At 40.1% G+C, this 21,029-nt stretch overlaps 1 protein-coding gene and 1 long non-coding RNA gene across 2 annotated transcripts in view; one reads left to right on the top strand and one right to left on the bottom strand.

Moving 5' to 3' along the window:
• tsnare1 (T-SNARE Domain Containing 1) overlaps positions 1–20,760 on the bottom strand; it is a 182,439-nt gene extending 161,679 nt beyond the window's left edge. Inside the window, exon 1 of the mRNA XM_011484938.3 lies at positions 20,640–20,760. The gene's annotated coding sequence lies outside the window, so the exon portion shown is untranslated. The remainder of the gene's footprint in view (positions 1–20,639) is intronic.
• LOC144984561 (uncharacterized) lies at positions 3,893–15,660 on the top strand. Its single transcript, XR_013648353.1, has 3 exons — positions 3,893–4,019; positions 5,294–5,353; positions 15,523–15,660. It is a non-coding gene; the product is annotated as an uncharacterized LOC144984561 (long non-coding RNA).
• Positions 20,761–21,029: the final 269 nt, after the last annotated feature.

Below are 21,029 nucleotides of genomic sequence, written 5' to 3'. Positions count from 1 at the left end.
AACAGTGAGGCATGTGCCTCACCTGTCATTTATGGGAAGAAAAGAGAAAAAAATAATTCAATTATTATATTTAAGCAGTAATTTGTGCTTTGCAGTCATTTTCCATTTAAATGTACCATTTCTGGGTGTTTTTTCTTTTCAAATTCGCTGAATTTCCGCATTTGCCGTTCAGAGACTAAAAAGTGACGTGTGATGAGGCACCAGCCCGCTGAGCCTCACCTTGGATTGCGCAATACCTATGCAGTCAGACGGTACTGCTGTCCCTCTGTATGTCCGTTCAATCACTTGTACTATATGAGCTGAGTTTACATAATTTAGCAGATGTATATGATGTACAGTGTTTGTTTTTATCAATAACTGTATGTGAGGAAGGTGTTTCTTGTGCTGAGTGCTAAACGCCGGCAAAAAAGCCGCTGGGTGAGGCCAGCAGTTCTCGTGCCTCATGTTAGGGGGCGCCAGTGAGCCCTGATATTATGACGCTAAAAAATACTAGAAGAAGTGATAGCAAGCATCAAGTCATTTTCTTCAGAAGGAGCGGCGTATGGACTTTATTTACAAGTAAAGGTAAGATGATAATAAGGTTTGTGCTTTTTTCTATGCTGCAGTTTTTATATGAAAAAAAAAACATGTTGAAATATCTGCATTGATATGTACTCTTAGTCTTGGTTACAGCCCCCCGGCCTGTCTGCAGATGTGACAATGAATAAATATATATATATTACACTGGGCAGGTGATGGTCCTCTAGAGTGCTTCTTTATTATTGTGCCAATTTCAATTTCATTATTTGATTTGAGAAATGTTCTGCTCTCTTTTCTTTCTTTCTTTCTTCTGCCTTGCTGTGCAGCTGACCTTTGAAAAAAAGATTAGGTTATTATGTTAAGAATTTTTTTGACGCACCCCTCATTCCTGGCTGCACTCTAAAAAAAAAAAGCACCCTGAAGAAAAAAATGATATACACATTATTAAGTGCACTTTGCTAGTAGAGGGTTGGACCCCCTTCAGCCTTGAGAACTCCCTTAATCCTTGGTGGCAGAGATTCAACAAGGTACTGGAAACATTCCTCAGAGAGTTTGGTCCATATTGACGTGATAGCATCACACAGTTTTGTCTGCTGCACATCAATGATGCCAATCTCCCGTTCCACCACATCCAAAAGGTTTTCTATTGGGTTGAGTTTTGGTGACTGGAGGTCATTTGAGTCCAGTGAACTCATTGTCATGTTGAAGAAACCAATCTGAGATGATTCCAGCTTAATGCCATAGCACCTTATCCTGGATGGACATGGTCAGTAACAATACTCAAGTAGGCTGTGGCATTGGAACCATGCTCGAATGGTACCAAGGGGTCTTAAAGTGTGTCAAGAAAATACCCCCCCACACCATGACACAACCACCACCTGCCTGAACCGTTGATACAAGGCAAGATGCAGTTGGACAGTGGTGCCTAATAAAGTGGCCAGAGAGAGTATCTGACCAAAAAATAAAAAGGTTTACAAAAAAAGTAAGTCTGCAGAAAGAATGTCTTCTTTATTCTTGTTAAAGAAAATACATTTCCCATTTCCCCTGTGATACCCATAAAAACCACTCAAGGCAAAAAGCTGTTTTCAAAATGTTTCATATAAATCAATGCTCTACTTTGATTTTAAAAAAAAACCTAAAACTTTATAGTTTTACCATGTAAATGTAAACATTACTACTCTTGAATTCATCACTTAAGAACAATTTACATTTTACACTGAAAATGTTGTTGATGATAAACAGAACTGTTTAGTGATGAGTGGAGCAGTTTTTCTCTGGACATACCTGGTTGTGGTTCAGACACAGCTTCAAACAGAACATAGTTTGTCAAAACAATCTGTCACACATAGACAAATTGTTTTGCTATAATCTGCATTTCAAAGATAATATCCAATAAAAAAGAAGATTTTTTCTATACAGCTTATTTGTGACGTTGCTTTTACATACTGGCTGCTACGACAGTTTTCACCACCTCACCATATGAACCAAAAGTCCCACCTTTTTTTGTGCTGAATTTATATCAATATCAGGAACTAGAACAGAAAAATGTAGGATCCGATTTGAAATGTCATTATAGGGTTTGAGTTACCAGTTCATGGTTGGCTGGTTGGGACAACAGTGGGACAGCCTGAGGACCTGGCAGCAGACAAGGACGAGTAATGATCTTTGGCCAACAAGTGAGCCATGCTGTGGCCACTTCCACTCCACCGGTCCCATTCTGTGCAGCTACAAATGCATAACACAGAGACATTGTACAGCTCAAAGATGTTTTCTTGACGCCCAACTGAGACCATCTGAAGCCTAGTGTCGGGAATGTGCTGTGAATCATCTTGGGGAAAATGAGCTCTCTCCTGGGGCCTGGCATTTTCAAATGACATTCTTTGTTTAGTGGAAGAGAGGGGTGGAGCTTCCTGGCCCTGTCTGCAGCACCACAACAGATGGTCAGCTGGACAGCCGCGAAGCTGCCTTCTGGTGCCATCCTCATGCTACATATGCCTCACCCTGCGGCTATGACTTCCTGGAGATCGGAGATTCTCACAAACCCCCACAGCCGTCACCGTGACTACACAGTCCCGACTGAAGAGATTAAAACCCCAGTATGTGCAAACACACAGCAGCATCAAAACCCTCCCTAAGCCCAAAATCACTGTTCCAAAGCCCCTGCAGGGGAACGCTTAACATATTCAGCTCATGCTGGATTGAAGGTACGTGCCACCACTTCTTCCTAATTTTCTTTGGCTCCTAGATTTTTGTTTTTGTTTAGGGAAGCTGAAGGATCTTGTGGTTTATAACACAAGTATGAGACTCATGTTGGTCAGCTATAATGAAGCACAGTTGTGAGCTCAGTAAAATGTAATATTAGCAATACTATGTACTCAGTAATACTCTTATGTAGTAGGCATGAGACAATGACAAACATTTCCAAACTGTTTCCAGCAGTTCTCTTTTTGTGCTTTAAAACAGAACTCAGCTGCTCTGACTGAGGAACCATTATGATCTGCAGATTAAATGTTAACAGCCATATATAGCTGAATAGACGGAGCATTTAAAGTAGCTTACCAGCGTGTGATAAATTAGGTGGGTAAATAGAGAGATGGAATGCATATGAAAACAGAAATGAAGCTATCGAACCTATTTATTAGAGAGGGCAGTTGCATTATCTCAATCCCTGTCAGCAGATATAAGGCGTTGATTATGTCCTAGTCAGAGAATATAACTCATAAAAGAGCGAGAGTTTGGGGCCTTCACTATTGTGTCTCAAAATATCTTGTGAAATTTGGAATGAATGGAACCAAATTTCTCTGTGCAAGAAACCAAGCTACTAGAGCCCAAACCTCAGAATGTGTGGCTAAGGACAGCTGTAAAAATGTTTGATGAAGTTCAGGTATGAGAACCAACCTTCAGCTGCACAAAGAAAACTGACACAAAGACCTCACAATGGTCACTTGAACAAAAGAGTCAGTGTCTCTTACAGAAGAAAAGGTTTTGGGTAAGAACACACAGACTAGCACAATTGGAGATTTTTACTCTTGCTTGTGCTGCATTGTAATGAGGGCCAAGATGACAGATGCTCTGCACAGACAAGAACTGAATCTTGTTTGTTCTTCTTGTGGGGACACAGAGAAGAACTCAGGCTGGGTGGAGAACACTGTGATCAGCAGAATAGCAAAGCATCAGGTTGTACTAATAACAATTCATTTTATTTAGAGTGCCTTTTAGGACACTCAAGGTCAAAGAACAAAATATAAATGTACAAACACAACATAACGTTAGGTGAAGGCGGGGCCGGACAGATCCCCTGTTTTAGGGCAACACAATCACACACACACACACATTCACATCAAGGGTAATTTAGAGTCATCAATTAACCTATGAAGCATGTTTTTGGACTGTAGCAGGAAACCGGAGTACCCAGAGAAAACCCACGCATGCACAGGGAGAACATGCAAACTTCATGCAGAAAGGACTCCGCCAAGAAACCAGGACATTTTCGCTGTGAGGTGAGAATGCTAACCACTACGCCACTGTACACCCCAAAAACATCAAAAAATACAATCTGAGGGGATGAAAAAAATGGGCCGAAGCAGCTTGAAGGTGTTTTTTGTTCAAAAGCAAATAACTCAAACGCAGAGTCAAGATGTAAGCTGGTAAGTTAGAGACTTGAGATGATCAAGGAAAAACCCTGGAGCAAATAATCACTATTGAACAAAGGTAATGCAGTGACAGAGACACTGATTACAGCAGAACTACAGAATGCCATAAACATCAAAAGTCAGTCAGGCTGACCTGGGTGTGGCAGACAAAATGATATTGTGCAATAATGGACATTTGTGGTTAACTGTCTTTGTACTCACAAATTGGTGTCCATGCACAGAAAAAAAAAAAAAAACATTTTTATGTTCTCTCAGACAACATGAAATGCTTTGTATCTACGAAGAACCAAAAGCCAAGCAGGAAAAGAATAGCTGCTGGATGACCTTCATTGTTGTTGTCAGCCTAACGACGCATGCACCAAGACAGTCCAACTTTGAGTGGAAATGCTTACTTCAATTGCCTGGACCATTCTAAACCAGACTGGGCTGGACTGTACCGCTCAGTGGAAACAAGGCTTAACTGTTCATCTGTCCGTCTGGCTGGATCAGATATAAGATTTCATCCACATCACAAGCTATGTCTCTATTGGCAAAGCAATCCAATGTAAAACGATAATGTAAGAATTTCACACACATGCAGACTACTGCCAAATGTCATAGTAAACAATATTGATGATAGGTAGGCCTACAAAAAGCTTTATTTTCATTCTGTTTTATCTTATCTGTTTTCTCAATGAAATGTCAATGTTGGTTGAAATCTTTGTCCAGCTTCCATCAGTCTATTGTTGACAACATAAGTGCCGCACAGATATATTCATTCGAAGTTTAATCGATTTTTCTTTTTCTTTCTTTAAATGTTTTATGTAACTACTTTGAATTGTCTTTGTACACAAATTGTGCTATACAAATAAACCTGCCTTACCTTCACTTTGCAAAAAACAGTCTATTTAAGTGTACTACAAATATAATTACTCAATACTAAAAGTGAGGGGTCAGTTTCTCTGTCTCTGCGAGACATAAACACCAATATGGATATGTAACAGTAATTCAAAAAGTACATTGTAAGAGTGCACACATTTGTGTGATGAGATAGCTTTGTCCTGTGTCACTGTCCCATTTTTGTGGACAGATTTCTTTGGGGAAGTTGGGGAACAGCAACATTTTGTCTCTGCTTTTTGCAGATGATGTTCTCTTGGCTTGATCAAATCTGGACCTTCAGTGTGCATTGGAGCGGTTTGGAGGTGAGTGTGATGTGAATCATAATGAATTTAAAAAAAAATAGCATACATCAAAACTTTTATAACAAATTATTTTTCACATATTCATCTTTGTATTTTGGTCAGACACACGGGTAATTACAAAGAGACAACAGAGACGCAGCAGCTCATTATCTACATTCTGGTGTTCGATCACTCCGCTCTCTCTAGGGAGACCAAACCGTGGCATCTCCATGCCCTTGCAAATACTTTGTGGGGCAAACAAAGTTGTGAAGCAGAAACAGGAACTAATTTCATTATCGGCTGCCATTTGTGACTGATTACAAGCTGTTGTCAGTGGTGGAAAAGCCAGTTCAAAGTTCTGGGAGGTTAATAACCAGCAACAATCAATTACTTATCCATTCTGAAGTGATCAAAAGGGTTCCCAATACGGGAGACACTGAGATGAGAACTTCATCACAACTCCAAACATTAAAATGTCTTCAGGTAGATTTAAAGTTGTTTTAGCAAATCTGCAAAAAAAAAGTTTCACAACAAAAACCGAAATAAAAAAAAGTGAAGATGAAGGCTTACATGAGAAACGGCCAAACTGCCTCTTATGACAGAATGTTTGTTCTGTCGAAACATGAGGAAAACGTGAATAAGACAGGGCTCGGGCTTTTTTCTTCTGCTGTGTATCTCCATCTAGATCAGGACTGATTGCTCTAATGATGCCTCAGCTTCTGTCCGGCCATTATGCACACACCACTAAGCCAGGCTTTCTTGCCTTGGATGACACATCCTCTTGTCTCCTTAAATCTACAGAAGAAATTCAAATACTTTTTGTTGTCCCTCCATTTTCCATCCATCCTCATAAAGGAGATATTCACTTCAGCTATGATTTTTTTTTGCACTTATCTCTGAAAGCAGATGGCAAATCATATCTTCAGTGTCAGCCACATCACAAGGTAGCATTTGTGAGGCTTTACCTAATGCTGCTGTGAACAGGATAGGGTTTTACCAGTTTTGTGTTTGAATTCTGTGAATTCTGACAACCGCAGGAGAATTTGATGTGCAAGTGCATTATTTTGAAGCTCACAACAGTTAGATTTGGCCATTGTTCTTTGGCTGCAATCAGCCAAAAGTGAAGTTTTTATGATTGTTGTTCATGGTAATTGCCTTCCATGAGAAATATTTACAAATGTTTCTCTTTAAATGTATTTACATTTTTTCTCTGGATGACTTGAAGCCTTTATCTATCCAAGACCTGCAGCTGGAAATAGTTTTCTTTTTCTGATTTTGCCTCGGCTAAAGAAATGTTTTAATGTACAATGTCCCTACAATAGAAAATATAAGTGTTGAGAACTGATGAGGTCTAAACTGGAGTCATCAGACTCAATCAAAACTAACAAAGACTTTTTTTCTTTGAATGCCAACAGATGTGCTGTTCTAGTTGCTCACTCGCTCCATGGGGAGTTTCACGTAAAGACAAATGTATTTATACCCATTCATTTTTTGAATCCTATTCAGAGTCCAGGATTGGCTGCTACTGCTAGAGGAATGTGGGGTCAGTTTTGTATGGAGTTAATTCAGTCTCAATAATCAGAAATGCACACAACCGGTTTTACAAATGCACACGCTCCGATTCACAAATGTCATTTTATGCAAACGTGAAAAATAAATTCGGAAATACACACCCTGTGTTTCACAAACACACAGATTGTGTTTCACACATGCACACTAAATGTTTTACAAATGCACAATAAGTGTTTCTCACAAATGTGCACACTGTGTTTCACAAAAAACATTTTAGAAATTCACAATAAATGTATCAGAAATGCACAGTAAGTGCTTCACAAACGTGATTTTTAGGTACACATGTGATGTGAACTCACAGATCATTCGAACTGCAAACTGTGCATTCAAAATCCCGTTCTCGTTTGTGAATCTCCCCGTGTGTGTGAGAGATTTTTCTACGGTGAATATTGAGACTCATCTGACGGAGCGGGTCAACTAATCTCACCATTGGCTAGTGAATCTGTCAATCAAACTCATCGGGAAAGCAGGCGGGTTCGCTTTTGGCCAATTGAATGGCCCCTTACACTTTCTCTACGCTTTCTGCGGGTGGCAAAAGCCCCGCCCATATTTGATTCTGTACCAGTCGGTCGTTAGCGTGTTAGCCCTAGCATGGCTTGTCGGTTTATTTGCCTTCGGTTGTCAAAAATTACTGGCTTGTGCAACTTTTCAGTGGACCTGGAAGCAAGGCAACAGTGGTTGAATGCAGTTGACATAGAATCCATCGAACTCTGTACTGGTCATGAGATTTAAAATGAATGTTTCACTCGGGATTGTTTGTACGTTATTCTCTTAGCTTTCATGCTAGCGTCATTTCAACACTCAGACACGGTTTTGATCATATGAAGGTGGAGGAGAAAAATCTTCAACTTCCACAGGTTTTGTGGAGAAACTGGCATCACTTTGCTCCGTACCACGCAGTGGGACTACATTACCTCAAGTTCATCTCACTGTCAATCACAGATACCCAATACACCCCCCCTGCTCAGCCCGAAGTCACTTTGCTTGACCTTAATTTTATTTTTTTAATAACTCAAATGTAATTGATTTTATATTGTAACCATATACATATACACCTCTTGGCCAGGTCACCCTTGCAAAAAAGATCCTCATCTCTCTGGGTTTTATAGCTGGTTAAATACTACACAACAAAAGATGGTCATAGAACAACAAAGTGCAAACATTCACCCTTTATTGCAGAGTAAAATTCAGTGAAAACATGGACAGATTAAAACATCAAAATTTAAGCAAATGTGGGATCTCTACTGATTTGAATTTTATTTAAAGTGGAACTAATTTTCATAACTTCCTTACATACAATGAAGTCCCTTGAACAATACAGCAGTATTGATTTGAACTCTGTCTTACTCCCCTCAGTCTCTCTTCTTCTGTATGTAATTATGTCACCTAAATTAAGTTCTAAACACACTGGACAGTAAAGATGTAGGTCAACTCCCAAACGGTCTGAATTCCACAATGGGTTGTCATCTTGCAGTTCCAACATTTGTGGACCCAAAAGAGGACTGTCCCATACCGGGACATTGATCCCAGGATGAGGTTCAGCCATGGATCCACTCTCCTCCCATTCAATCTCTGGAACCAGCATACCCTGACAAAAAAAAAAAAAGAGATACTGTTTATGAACAGCACTGTTTTTTTTGTGTTTTAGATTATGTAGGAACAGTGACCGACTAATAATAACTTATATTGTTGCTTGCAGGCAGACCTCATATCTCCATAACTGTTTATAATTTGCAAATAAGTGAACCTTAACAAAGTAGTGACATTAGTACATCTGATGGCTCATAATGCCATGCATTGTGATGCATTTTGAACTTGCAGATGTGCTATTCTTCCTACAAACAAACAATTTAGGGAAATTGTTTGCACCACACAACAATAATCCTTTTCATTCATTTTCGATGAAAATTCACTGTAGTCATTATGATTTCATGATACTCTTCTTGATACTTTCCACTTTAGTCAAACTGCACACAAATCAGTTGTCCAGTACAGTGAGATTAAATAAAGCATTTACCCGGGGATCAGAAACAGGGTTCTGGGTCAAGCCCAACTGCCACAGCTGATTTGGTGTCATGCTTTGCTCCGTCCTGATTGGATGGCTGTCCCACGCATCACTAAAGACATCCAAACTGGCCTGAATGTGTGGTAGAAAAATGTAATGGCAGCAGAATACGTGATGTGACTGATATTGAGAAAGTCTTGGTCCTCAGGAGAGTGCAGGATGTTGTAATATAAACCAGTAACACTCACGAAGACATCACACCAGAGGAGCTCAATCCTGTATTTGGAAAAAAGCAAAAAGAAATATTATATTGTCAGATTTATTTTTAATACATCATTCACTTTTATGTATCAGGGCACGAGACTAACTTTTTTCACTAGGAGCATAGTGGCCCCTAACTGAAAATTTTAGGGGCACAACCAGAAAATTTAGGGGCGCATACCGTAAATCAACATTCTAACCAAATCTACTAATTTCCACTGTATTACAAATAAATACTTTAATAATAGATGCAGAAATTACAATGTGCTGTTTGTAATTCAGTGTCATATTTTAATCTGCACTTTTGAAGATGCAACATGAAGGTAAACTGACATCACCATCGCTGTCACGACAGTACAACTAAGTAAAAATAGTAAAAAAAATACCATACATTTAGAATAAAAAAAAGTTTTTAGTAACAAGTGATTACCGTAGTAACCTTTCGTAATTTCACAGTTTCAAACAATACTTAAATGTATGTAAATATTAGAGGATGGAAATTCATGTTGGTGACACCAAATAGGTTCAGTCAAGATGCACAATAAGCGTGTTTGAGATCACCCAGATGGACGCAACACTGCACAGATCACCTGGTGTGTGACGTATATTTTTGTTTTTGCTCCAACATCACCTGTCAATCAAAACAAAAATATCACGAGAAAGGGGTGAGAGCAAGACACCAATCAGAGCGAACGCAGCTGGAAATTTAGTATTGAACTGACTAAAAGCTGCCCTACAGACTAAAAAACAATGCATTATGGGACATGCGTCCTGATGGGTTTTTTGTAGTTCACTGATCAATTAAAATAATTTAAAATACCAACTGATTAAAAAAAGGCTACATCCATCCCAAGACAACTCCTAATTCCTGGTCTCTTTCAGTCTCGCTGCAGATTCGATTTCATACGAGTTTGAGACCCCTGCTGTACACTCTGTCACTGGTACACTAGCTGCAGGTCGGAAGAACGAATCAATAGTTCGCTTGCTCATAGCTCAGACGCACATATCAGGTTGTGATGATATTTGTCTCCGTTTCCTTCCCACGGATGTTAGGCCCCGCCCCTCCACATATTTTAGCCACTTGCAGTGACTTTCCCTATTCTTCCCACACGCATTGGCCGCCTCAGGCATCACTCAATGAAACGCGAGTGTGCGCTCGCGTGTGCTCCAGTCTCATGAGTATTCGCGCGAGTGTGTGTGTCTGCCTGCGTGCGTGTGCGCTCGCGTCTCATTGATGATTTCATCTCTCATTTCATCAATCATTGACGTGCTCCTTTCATGTTTAATGTATAAAAAATACGGAGGGTGGGGGAGGCAAATTTACTGGTAGCACATGTGCGACTGGGTGTAAAATTCAGTCGCACACTCTCAAATTTTGGTCGCAAAATGCGACCAAATGGACGCAGTCTGGAGCCCTGTGTATATATTAAAGCTTCTAAAACTAGGTTCAACTAACCGTTGATTGTGTGTACACTTTTCCTGCAATGAAGCCGTTTGTGTCAGTTCTACGTACTGTGAGCATTTACTCGGCTATGCCCACATTTTCTCCTCCGTGATCTCCTCTCACCCTGACAATAACATGAAAATCATGTCTCAAACACATAATTACAAATGCATCGCCAATACGGTACACATCAGTTTAAAATGTAATGTTCTTATGTATGATGCCAATAAGTAGAATTTTTAGGTTAAAAAAATTGCAGGAGTGGGTTACATGTATCACTGGGGGAAAAAATGAGGTGAGAGAGACTGTTAAGGGGGGGTAAAATGTTATTCATGAGGGGAAAGTTTTAGAGTTGCCTTTGTTTATGGAGAGGAGTCTAAAAAAAGTAATTTTATTTTTGTACAAATAACCAAGTACTTATACTGCCTGATATGTGAATAAAATATTTCTTTATGAATAACATGAATACCTCAGAGGAAAGCCATAAACGTTCACAGCGTCACTGAAGAAGGCCAAGTGGGTGTCTGCACAGTTGTTCTTTGCTATCTTCAGGTACAGGATACATGGAATACAAGTACAAATACTTTCAACTGACAGATATTTACAGGGGCAAAAATGCTAAATTCCCAATTGATAGGTAAAACAGTAATACAATAGGATGATAAAATATGAAATAGAATAGAATAGAAGGGTATTTAATAATCCCTGAGGAAATTTTTTTAAAATGGCCATCTTAAAAAAACACATAAACACAAATGCATTACAAATAGAAATATCACAAAATAAAAAGATTGATAAAAAAAAGGTAAATAATTGGAAAATCAGTGGGTAAAATTAAAAGAAATTACTTGTAAGATGCCCTGCCAGAGAGTTGTATTGCCTGATGGCACGAGGAACAAAAGATTGTCACGCTGTCACATTCAGTAATTCCTAGAGAATAAATAAAAACACAACAAACATGGATTAGATCATTTAGCTGTCTTATCTTAAATTACATAATTTTCAAATATATGAAAGGGGAATTTTTTAAAACACTCTTGCTATGATTACTTGAGCTTGTAGTAAAGAACACCTTTAAAAAAATCAGAGACAAGACACTGATCACAGGAAGCCTTGTGTAATACTTACAGTAACTTCTACTCTAATCACTGTTGACAGCTGATTTCTCCCATCCACCCTTTCTGTGACTACTTATTGACTACAAAACAGCCTAAAAACATAATGTTTGGGATTCTTGTCATTACGTCATTGGAAGTAAAGATACGGGGAATTTAGTGGCTGTCACTCTGACACAATCTCACAGGGCTGGTCATCACAATGAATACGGGTTCTAACGTTAGAAACTTAATGAGGCTTCTTTCATTCAACAGTGGATTCATGTATGTTATATTTAAAAAATGCCGTTTTCATGAATGTCATGAATTAACTTTGTTGCACAGTCCACCCCGTCTTAAAGTCTGGGTTGTGAAAATGCTGTGTCTAACTTTAACCCGGATCGCGTTTACATAAAGGCAGCACACGGAACAACTAGCTAGTTAGCATAGCATAGCATCAGTGTTTAAACAAATCGCCGTCTCCAAATCAATACTTTTTATTAAACTTTCTTTGCTGCTGTAAATCCGGCATGCTTTTCCCCTTAGTTCCTTATGAATCATGTTAAGAACCTACAGATCATTGGCTATAGACGCTAGCTTGAACCGACACCGGCTTGAACTTCACTCACACTCACACAGCCACAACTTGCACAGGCTAAGCAAAACAAAGCTAAGCTAATTTGCGGTGGGGGTACTCTGCAAACGACTCGGCTGCAGTGTTCATAAAGCATTCACACATGTCACTTGGCAAAGGAGAACGCTTCAACTTAGTATTCAATAACATTACAGGACGTACAACGAGGGAATGATCAAATAAATGCATTACTTACGGGCTGAGACTGATCCCGTTCAGAAGACCTCTCCGCCATGTTTGCCGCCCGCGTCCTCCCAACTGCTGTGCTGAACAGCTCCCTCCCTCGTCACTTTGAAAGTGAAGAGTGTAAGGGGCCATTGGATTGGCTAAAAGCGAACCCGCCTGCTTTGCCGATGAGTTTGATTGACAGATCCACTAGCCAATGGTGAGATTAGTTGACCCGCTCCGTCAGATGAGTCTCAATATTCACCGTAGAAAAATCTCTCACACACACGGGGAGATTCACAAACGAGAACGGGATTTTGAATGCACACTCTGCAATTCGAATGATCTGTGAGTTCACATCACATGTGTACCTAAAAATCATGTTTGTGAAGCACTTACTGTGCATTTCTGATACATTTATTGTGAATTTCTAAAATGTTTTTTGTGAAACACAGTGTGCACATTTGTGAGAAACACTTATTGTGCATTTGTAAAACATTTAGTGTGCATGTGTGAAACACAATCTGTGTGTTTGTGAAACACAGGGTGTGTATTTCCGAATTTATTTTTCACGTTTGCATAAAATGACATTTGTGAATCGGAGCGTGTGCATTTGTAAAACCGGTTGTGTGCATTTCTGATTATTGAGACTGAATTAACTCCATAGTTTTGGGGGTAAGGGATTACATAGTAACAAATTACAGTAATTTAATTACTTTTGCTAATAACGGAGAAGCGTAGAAATTACAGTTCAACGTTTTTTTCTATATTATACCCTTGTTTACTTTAATTTTCCCTCCAAGCTGCATGTGACTGCGTCTCTGGTCAGTATGAGTTGGCACTCAGTGTACTCAAGAGGGGATGGGGTGTAGTTTGGTAGACTCGCAGCAGCGCAGAACTTTGCACCAAAGGCAGACAGAGAGAGGTGCAACTCATTGTAATGGAATAACTAAGGAACGAGAAAATGAACATGGAGGCATTAAATAGTTCTTTGTGTTTTCAAAAGAGTAAAGTAATCACATACTTTTTAGAAGTAATTTACCCAGCACTGGGCGGAGTACACCATGTTTACCCGTCTGACACCACAATCACACCACACAATCACATACATTTATTTACATGGACATCAAAAATAAAAAAAATTCTAATAAAGTTCATTAGCACTTTCTCTGAAAACCTTTTTATTGATTGGTTCAAAAGAGGTCCTCTTCTTTCACTGCAGCTTCTTTCTCTTCCTGTTCTTCACAAAAAACATTTAAAAATGAAGTCTGTGATTATAAAACTCAGACATTAATTTGTATTTTATCAAAGACGCTATGCAGCACTGAGTTTCTGGGATGAGTCAGACTTCTCCGATTACTTTCTCCTTATTCAAAAAACTCTGTTCTGACTTCTAACAGTTAATGCAAATGCAACTATGTGTGCAAATTATATATATATATATATATATATATATATATATATATATATATATATATATATATATATATATATATATACACGCACACACACGCGCACGTACACACACACACACATACATTACTGAAAAATGCCAGCAAAAATACAAAAAATATTTACATGGGCATTTCCGTGACCCAATTTAACAAATGGAACACATGGAAAAACTGAACTTGATAAATATTCAATCATTCATGCAAAACTCAATGTGAGAAACTGCTACTAGCAGAAAGAGTGATTGAGCAATCAGCATGATGATCAGTGATGATGATCAATGCAAATGCCCAGCAATAAACAAGGCCATACCTGCTGTGCAGAACAGCACATGGCAAAGTTTTCAGATTCGTTGAGATAGTTTTAATGATATTTGCTAACCTAATTAACAACCATTCCAACACACACTTATGATGAGGATATGTCCAGAATTTATAACTTGTTCAATTCACAGTCAGGCATGTTGCTTCCTGTTATGAAAAGCCAAAAAAGTATTAAAGCCACATGGTCAGCCTCTTTCAGGATCTGATACATTCACTCTTTAGGACAGAGAGATCATTACAGTAAGTGATTGAAATGAGTAATTAAGAGTTTTTGTTGGTAGATAACTATGAAATATAGCATTATTATCAAAGGGTTGGTGGAGAAGTGTGATGGTGCCCATTTTTAGGAATAAGGTAGAGTTGTGGCAACTACAGAGGAATAAAGCCAATGACCATACAATTAAGTTATGGAAAAGCGTAGTTGAAGCTAGACTAAGTGCAGAAGTGAACATTTGTGAGCAACAGTATGGTTTCATGTCAAGAAAAAGCACCACAGTTTGGACCCCATTGGTCCAAACTCCCCAACGACCGGCTGAGCGACAGAACTGAGGGCCAACCAGCATCTCTGCTTCATGCGTTCAATGAAGTCGGGAACTTAGAATGGGACCCAACAGCCACCCAGTCCAACTCAGTCCCTACAATAACAATGTAATTAAAAATAATCCACAGACTTATTGTACTTTAAATGTGTTGAAATTACATAAAATGCACATTCACTTGCATTTTTGGTTTTAATATTGTATGGCTCTTGTCTGATATTTTAAAGGTGTTCATGGCCGAGAGAGCCATTGACATCAGCATTTCATTCGGGCTTGGAAAATTCAGTTGGATGGTGACAAAAAAAGACAAGGTAGTCCACACAGAAGGGGTCCCACTCCTAGAAGGAAACATAGCAGACTTTGAGGACACTAACAAGTACCTTGGAATACCACATGTGGAAACCTGTAACACGGAACAGAGAAGGCTGTAACAGCCAAATAACTTCAATGAGTAGGACTAAAAATAGTAGGCATCAGATATATCCTGCAGAAATAATAAGATGCCAAATCAGGAAATACAGATGCTCCTCACCATACATGGAGGGTTCCATCCCAAGTTTAAGGAGGTTAAGAACTACTGAGCGTGGGAACCACTATCCAGGATGAAACAGATAAATATATTTCATGACACTTGCGTTGTGCAACCCCCTCGTGGATCTTAAGAGTTCATTCATCTTTTAAACCTGTTTTGTCCCTTCTAGGGCTGCTGGAGCCTATCCCGTCCACTCATGGGCGAAGGCCGGGGACATCCTGGACAGGTCGCCAGTCTGTTGCAGGGCCACAAATCACACACTCACATTCACACCTAACGACTATTTCGAGAATCCAATTAACCTATGAAGCATGTGTTTGGGCGGAGGAAGCCGGAGTCCCTAAAGAAACCCTACGCATGCATGGGGAGGTCATGCAAACTTCACACAGAAAGGTCCCCCATTGGAAGTCTGTTTCAGGTCCCCCTGCAGTCAGGACTTGAAGCAAAGGCCTTCTTGCTGTGAGGCAAGAGTGCTAACCACTGCACCACACTGTTTCTTTAGAGTAATACCTTTTTTGTTTTTTAGTATTAGGTAGAGAAATGTTTTTTTTTTTTTTATTATTGTTTATTTTTTTACCATATATAAATGCTGTACTTGACATATTTTTTGTTCTTATTTTTTGGGCTCCTATATGCTATAATTTTTACATTCTGTAATAATTATATTGTTATCAGATTAGATCATGAGAAATAAGGCCACTGTGGAGAAAGCTAAAATCAGTAAAATAATACCACAAAGGCGGCTGGTCAGTGAAAAGAACAAAAAGACTGCATGAAGAGAGAAAAATGATTTACTTTTTTCTTATTACTGTTTCTTCACAGTATCCATACTCATGTTTTCAGATTTTTATATTGAATATGTCTGCAGACGCATGAGTTATCAAACAGAGAACTTTATTTTATTTTTTTTACTTTAATCAAAAAAGGTTTCTTTCAAGCACAAACATGTCTTTCAAAGAAACAAAGAGTTGGAGGCTTCCTGCCAACGACTCAGTGGAACTCTGATATTAAAAGATGAAGTGATTGTACAATGCCTGGCAAAAAGAACGGAGCACTATTCTTGGAGGGGGTGACTGCAGCAGTTTTATTAAAAACAGAAGTCAGGCAGTGAGGAGGTACAGACGTTGTCTGATGTCTCCTGTCTACACAGCTCTCATGTCAAAGTGTCTTTTGAGAAGAAATTCTGCTTTAAATGCAAATGTGTGGAAAAGAGAGATGAAATAACTCATCCAGATAAAAAGACAGGAGGAAAAACACGTCATAGATTACAAAACAGCTCTGTTTGGTCCACGTGTAGTACATATTTACTTAAATAGTACACAATACACACCTTCAAAAGCGGAAAGTCCTGGCAAACCTTTGTGAATGAAACGTGACCACCCAGTCATGTAGAACAAGAAAAAAATCAATTCTAATGAACATTTCTGAAAATTTGTCTAAAAATCAAAAGGGGATTACAGGTACATGAAATAAAACTGTTAGAATGATAGTGAATGGCACTGAATGTACTATAGAAAATTTGCTTTATTGAATTCTAAAGCAATTGAAGAGAATTCAGGCTTCACACTCAGAAATCCAGAGTGAAAACGTCATCACTAAAATGAATCCTGGTGCTGAAGACCTTAATGATGTGGTCGCAAAAGAGGGACGGCCCCACAAAAGGTCCAAAGAAATGTTTGAACCCTTCCAACCGACATCCATCGTGGTTTGGGTCCGCCATTAAGGGCAGACAAAAATCCCAACCTCTGCAACAGACTGCACGTGCAAATGAAACACCAGACTCTTCCCTCTTTTCTATAGTGGAAGGATGCATGTCGTTTAGACATGGAATCAATCAGGTTGATGAAAATGTTGATGAAATGTCTATGCTGTGTGCTGTGTTTGCCAATGTTTTTGTCATCATCATCATCATTTTGTTTTAGTGACTATGTAGGTGAAGGATCACACTGTGCCATGCAGGTAAATGGTTAGTGCAGCTTTTACATTTGTTCAAACATGAGATTAACCTCATTTCAATTTTTTTGGTCATTTTTTATTTAAATTTAGATTTTTTTGAAGTTGAAATTCATACAGGAAAGAATTGAAATGTTGTCAAAACTGTTTTAATAAGCTTTAAAAGTGATTCCTTACAAGGACATGATGGGGCTTATTTTCCTGTTCACTCGTCTTATACCTTAAGAATCCAATCTTGGCAATGTGTTTGATCCAAACAAACTCTCTGCATGCAACTGTTTTCACAGTGAAGCAGGTGCACATAAACCCACTCATGACCAATGACAAACAAGTTTGCTCATTAAAAAAAAGCCTCTCAATTCTTAGCCAAATTGAAAAAGTGGGTTATTTCCACCAGTGGCAGCAGGCCTCTGTGTGTGCTCTGTGCCCCTAAGATATACTCTCCATGTACTTCATTGTGGCTTCTGGTTGTAGCCTTTCTGTTGTGGTGAAAGTCTGTGGTTGAATGTTTGACATTTAAATGTATAAATCCCGAATCAAACGCTATATAACAAATCAAAAAGCATTTCCAATAAAATCAGTATTACATTTTTATGATGTGTTGAAGGTTTTAAAGACATAAAGCCTTTAAACCCAGATGTGCACGCTGCAGACCTTCATGACAGGAGAAGCTGATTCAAAAGTGCAAATGGACTCATTTCATTTTGCTTATAGTTCATTCAGGTCTCTGTCCATAGCCAACGATAGTAGCACAACAGATCAGAGGTGGATAATTTCAGGTCACGACTACAACTGCCCCGCCAGTTGTCCAGATTTGCTTCTACTTCCTAAACTGCCAATATTCTGCATTTACAGTAGAGGAGTTCTTCCAGCAGGAAGCTGTAAGCCCCAGGTGTTTGATTTTATAGGTAAAACGCTGATGCTTCATTTGTCAAACCTGTCCTCATGCTGGTAATCCACCAAACACTAATGTCTTAGTCACATCTGCCCTTACGGGTGGAGATGCACTGTCTCTGGGTGGAAAATCTGCAAACCTGAACGGGGTACGCAGGTGGCTCGCACAAACTATGAAGGTCATTGAGCATGCAACGAGCCCATATTTTTTTACAGGCATACTGCAGGCAACAAGTCAAAGCAAACACTTAAACAACATGTAAGGGTCAGTAAGGGAGAAGTAGCTGAGACTCAGATGTGTCCTTTAGATTTTTCCTTTTCTCAACCTCCCTGAAACCTGGCCACTGCACAACCAGCCTGTTGGTGCTGTTCATGCGATGCATGTGCGCTCATGTCCATAGAAAGACTGTTAGAAATTAGGAGATCAAACAAATTATGTTATGAAGGTCATGGAGCGGCTGGTGCTGTCACATCTCAGACCCCTGGTGAGCCCTTTCCAAGACCCACTGCAGTTTGCATACCAACCCAAGGCGGGAGTGGAGGATGCACTGCTATACCTGCTGCAGAGAGCATACTCCTCCCTGGAAAAGCCTAACACCACAGTGAGGATCATGTTCTTTGACTTTTCTTCAGCCTTCAATACCATCCAGCCGAGACTGATGAGGGAGAAGTTAGAGAAGATGCAGGTGGATGCCCCCCTGGTCTCATGGATTGAGGACTACCTGACAGGCCGACCTCAGTTTGTGAGACTGCAGAGCTGTGTGTCTGACACCCTGACAAGCAACACTGGAGCCCCTCAGGGAACCGTGCTGTCCCCCTTCCTATTCACCACATACACAGCTGACTTCCAGTACCACTCTGAGCTCTGCCACCTCCAGAAGTACTCTGATGACACAGCTGTAGTCGGGTGTGTGAAAGATGGATGGGAGGAGGAGTACAGGAGCCTCGTGGAGCGCTTCGTCAGGTGGTCTGGGGAAAATTACCTGCAGCTAAATGTAGCCAAGACTAAAGAGATGGTGATAGATTTTAGCAGGAGAAAGTCTTCGCCCCCCCCCCAGTCTGTATCGGTGGGACGGATGTGGAAGTTGTCTCGTCCTACAAGTTCCTGGGAGTACATCTAGACGATAAACTGGACTGGTCCACAAACACAGAGGCCGTCTACAAGAAGGGCACGAGCAGACTTTACTTCCTGAGGAGACTCAGGTCCTTCAATGTTTGCAGCAGGATGCTCTACATGTTCTACCAGTCTGTCATGGCAAGCACCATCTTCTTTGCTGCAGTGTGCTGGGGTGCTGGCATCAAAGCAAAGGACGCCAACAGACTGAACAAACTCATTAGGAAAGCAGGGTCTGTCATTGGCCTCAAGCCTGCCAAGCTGGAAGAGGTGGTTGGGGACAGACTACTGGCTAAACTGGGGACCATCATGGACAATCCCTCCCATCCCCTCTTCAGGGAGGTGGACAACCTGAGAAGCAGTTTCAGTGGCAGGATCATACACCCTCGCTGTGCCAGAGAACGATACAGGAAGTCATTCCTGCCATCAGCCATTAGACTCCACAACTCATCTGGCAGACTCGGATGTACATGAAAATTCTAGTCACAGACTACACTTTTCAAATTGTATTTTACTCAATTTTTGTCCTGTTCTACTCTCTGTATTTTTTGTGTCTGTGTTTGTCTTTACCCCCCCCCCCCCCCTTTTCCTTAGTGCTGCTACTGCAACTAAATTTCCCTTCGGGGATTAATAAAGTTCTTCTTGAATCTTGAATCTTGAAATTAGACAAGAAATGTGTTGTTTCTGTGTGATCCAATAGGTGCACACCTTGCTAATAACTGGAGTGCTACGTAAGGGCACTGTATCATCAGGTTCTGCACTGTACTGTATGTGTAGAACTTAGATCACCACACGCATGACAATGGTCCTATATGTTCCTTTTTTATGACATCCCATAAGCATGTACCACAAGGACACAAGACACACCCGGGCTCTCCTTATGAGGCGACCTCACCTATCACGATATCTGCGGCAATAGCATAAAAAGATTGTGTATCTTGTCTGTTTTATGTTCCTCATTGGAAATAAAGCAGGTAATTAGAAAAACTTTAGGTGGGAGCTTTCCCAGATTTTCTGCCAAGGTTTACATCTTCTCTCCACACTCATTCAACCTTTCAGATTTCAGCTCCTCTCCAGAAATGTACACCCACAGACACTCAGGCTGGGGGGGGACTGCAATCTCACGCAGTTCAGACGCTTGTGATCCAACGCTGAAAACAATAGCATGGCATCTCTGATGTCTGGCCTGCCCCATCCCCCCTAAGCCATTTCTACTCCCCTCATCCTCTCTCCTCCAGTTGTTCCAAAGCCTTCTGGGTAATGCTGCAGCCTCACTCTTACAGGCATAAAAACGAGGTGAAATGGAGGGATTCCTCCAGCTTTACCTTTGAGTGTTGGCAGAGATGCAGGCTGTGATTCTACTGAGATGTTGCTGCTCTTCAGCCGGAGCTAATCCCGTCATATGACCAGCCCACATGCTCCTGTGTGTGGTCATGTGACCAGCTTCAGCCTCAGAAAAGAATTGTGGGATTTGTAGTAGAGGAGGCACATGCATGTGTTTATGAATAAAATGTTTTTTGTTGAGTACATTTATTATTTAAATATGAGAGTGATGAAGAACAAACAACATGTGAGTTTTGTGATGAAGTCTAACAGTTCTTAAGATGCACTTTTGCACACATTTTGTCCTGGTTTCTCAGCTGGTCTAGTTGCTCCGCATGCAGTTTTCTGGCACATGGTCTTTATACAGCCGGATGTTTTTCAGGTGACCTCCT

Source organism: Oryzias latipes, chromosome 16, assembly GCF_053564925.1.
Source record: "Oryzias latipes strain Hd-rR chromosome 16, Olatipes_Hd-rR_3.1".
NCBI lineage: Eukaryota > Metazoa > Chordata > Actinopteri > Beloniformes > Adrianichthyidae > Oryzias > Oryzias latipes.
Note: the sequence above shows the minus strand (reverse complement) of the source record. Positions and strands in the feature narration are given on the sequence as shown.